At 45.1% G+C, this 3,342-nt stretch overlaps 1 long non-coding RNA gene across 1 annotated transcript; it reads right to left on the bottom strand.

The window, feature by feature from the left end:
* Positions 1-1,885: 1,885 nt before the first annotated feature.
* On the bottom strand, positions 1,886-2,577 carry LOC132470091 (uncharacterized). Its single transcript, XR_009528589.1, has 2 exons — positions 2,287-2,577; positions 1,886-2,255 (listed from the first exon to the last, which is right to left on the bottom strand). It is a non-coding gene; the product is annotated as an uncharacterized LOC132470091 (long non-coding RNA).
* Positions 2,578-3,342: the final 765 nt, after the last annotated feature.

The following is a 3,342-nucleotide window of genomic DNA, read 5'->3' as shown; positions in this document are numbered from 1 at the left end:
CAGGGCCTTTACTACTGACTGAGCTGTTATGCTCCTAAGAGGGATCGCCTCAGGGTACCGGGTAGCTACACACATTATGGTCAACAGGAACTGGTTACCGGATTTCGTTTTTGGCAGAGGGCCAACACAATCCACAAGTACATGCTCAAACGGTTCCCCTATAGCAGGGACCGGGTGAAGAGGCGCAGGCTTTATAACCTGATTAGGCTTCCCCGTGACCTGACATACATGGCATGTACGGCAAAACAACGACACATCTCGCTTCAAACCTGGCCAGAAGAACTGTCGCAACACTCGGTCATAGGTTTTTGTAATACCTAGATGACCAGACCAGAGATGTTCATGAGCCAGAGATAGAACGGACTGTCGGTACGGTGTAGGCACAACAATTTGAAAGACATTAGTCCAGGAGGACTAGACGGCATTCTAGCCGAGGTAGAAGGAGTAAAAGACCTACTCTCATATCGGGGACTCACAAAAGTTTGTTTGTGCGATAAAACAAACTCATCGGCAAGCACAGCAGCCTCCGCTAATGTCCCTACCTTTTGCTCATTGAGATACGTCACAATACGATCAGGCAGACTATTCTTAAACTCTTCAATGAGAACCAATTGTGACAGAGTGTTAAAATTTATCGCGTTGCTTGCCTTGCACCATCGATTAAACAAAGTCTCCTTCTCACGGGCGAACTCAACAAAGGTTGTATTAGACATTTTTTTAAAAGTTCTAAATTACTGTCTATAGGCCTCAGGCACTAGTTCGTAGGCACGAAGCACAGCTGTCTTAATACTTTCATAACATAAACTCTCTTCCAGAGAAAGTGCAGCTAAAATTTCCTGGGCCTTACCTGTCAGTTTACACTGAATCAGTATCGACCAGACCTCTTTTGGCCATTTCAGTGAGGTGGCAACTCGCTCAAACGCAGTAAAATAGGCATCTACTTCCGCCTCACGAAATTGAGGTACCAAAACAACATTTCTGCTCACCTCAAAACCTCTCATAGGCGCGGAGGGATCAGAATGTATGGACCTATGACCAGGTGATTGAGCTGAACTCAGAGAAGCAGCTTCCAGTTCTAGGCGCTTAAGCTTCACCTCTATTTCTGCAGCTATCTCTAATTCAATTTTGCGGTTGGCGGTGTCCGCCTCCATCTCTAGCTCCATCTTCCGAATAGCCAACTTGTGACTGTATTCGGCGTCTCTATCTTTTTTCTGAGCCTCCAGTTGCAAACGCGCTATGCGTAGCCTATGGCGGGCATCATCACTTACCCTAGGTAAGGAAAATGGAGAGAATCGGGGCACAGAACGAGGAGGCTTAAACTCCACATTAGCGTCTGTATCTACAGGAACTGGCTCACTCTCAACCAGCCCTCTCTCAACTACTTCTTCCTCCCTGCTCTCCTTCTCTGAGCTAGAAGACAAGGATGGGGAAATAGTAGGCTCACTAGCAGTCGCACCGCTGCCAGTACCAAACACTTTTTCGTGTACTAACATCTGTACAACAGCTTCTTTCAATTCTGCTTTAAGCAGACCTGCTGATGCTTCAAATGAAAAATGTGCCGCAATGGCATACAAATCTTTTTTTCTGCAGCGATCAATCTGATCCACAGAAGGATCACTAAGAAAACCCTCAAGGTTAAACACTCATTTTTTCTCAAATAGCCTTAAGCCAAAACTTTACCAACCTAACCAACACTACCAGCCTACTTGACGTGTGCACTGCACACCAACACTCATCAAACCCGTTGCTTAAAAGGATCAAGGATCCCGGACGAGCCCCCAATTTATGTTACGCCCCCTGGTGGCTCGGAGTAGGACGCAACATAAGGGCAACAGGTTTGGGCAAGTGAGGGTGCAGTCACACAAAATCCAAGACAAAAGGTGAATTCAATATAAAGTGTTTATTTACAAAAAAGGCAACACAGGGATCAACAAGGACTGTCAGTGGCACCAAAGAAAAGAACATAACAAAACCCACCCCCCCATTGACAGGTGCTTTGCACCCAAAAAGTACAGTGGGTGGTGCTCACTCTAACCTAGGGTATTAACAACAGGTAAACCTACGTGTATGAAATATGTAAACCCCAGGGTAGCTTACCTATCCTTATTGACCCTGTGCGCACAACAAAAGAATTAACAAAGACAAAGACAAAACTAAAGTAGGCTGCTAACAACTAAAGTAATAAGGTTTAAACAAATGTGTAATAACTAAAGACAATACAATAAACCAACAAAGAAACCAAGCACTCGCAAGCACTCACAACCACTAGTAAACACTAGCAAATACACTCCAAAAACCAGCCAACAGAGCTCAACCAAAGCTCTGCCACAGCTCAAACCAAAGCACACAACCCTGACAAACAAACACAGGACTATTTAAAGGGGAATGGTTGATGGGAGATCTGGAACAGGTGTGGTGATTTGGTGATTGGGACCAGGTGTGCACGTCTGAGAATTTGGAGAATGAAAACAGGAGGAGGAGACAGAACAACAACACAAACATACTACACAAAACAGAACACAATACATGTAGGCCTATACCATGCATAACATATAAGACATACAGAACACTGTACGTAACAATCACTCATTCTCAGTCATCATGCAGTTTTATTATTACAAATATTAGTAGGCTACTGTAGTTGTTAAGACATTCCATTTTGCTCGGGATGACTAAAAATCTTTGTCAAATGATTTATTTTCTACCATGAGCTCGGGAGATATTTATGAACGGCACCCTCACACGTATCACTGAAATGACTTTAATTCTCAAATGTTTTGATGTTGTACGAAGCAAACATCACATCATCACAGGAAACTCTTTCTTTCATCATATAACTGCATTCACCACTAGGTATCCCTACTCATTTGAAGCTTAGAGGTCGAACCACTTTGGTGGTTCATTTGGCTGCGAGGCTTTGACGTTTCATGAGGCATCATCTCGGCACCACTAGGGCTCGGTGGCAGGGGGAGAACTAGAGAAGAGGAGAGATGCAGTGGCGCAACCCTGTCTCGTCAAAATTACGTTCCCATAGAACTATTCGGCATTCTCAATTAGGCAGGAAGGGGGGGCCTGCCCTCGGGGTCTGACCGGGCCAAGTTTCGGGCAGGAAGGGCCCCCCCTTCCTGCCCTCGGGGTCCGACCGGGCCAAGTTTCGGTGCCGAGGTCCAAGTTAGGCCCTAGAATAAGGCATTAAAATTTCAGGGCGGTAGGACCTTCCTATCTCAAAAACTGTTTTTCCACCACATTCTGAACCATTAGGTCTTGCAGGCTACACTTCTGAGGGGCTTTGTCCAAATGACACTCCATTTGGGAAAACTTTTTTTTCTCTAAGGGCTAGAA

Source organism: Gadus macrocephalus, chromosome 13, assembly GCF_031168955.1.
Source record: "Gadus macrocephalus chromosome 13, ASM3116895v1".
Taxonomy (NCBI): Eukaryota; Metazoa; Chordata; class Actinopteri; order Gadiformes; family Gadidae; genus Gadus; species Gadus macrocephalus.
Note: the sequence above shows the minus strand (reverse complement) of the source record. Positions and strands in the feature narration are given on the sequence as shown.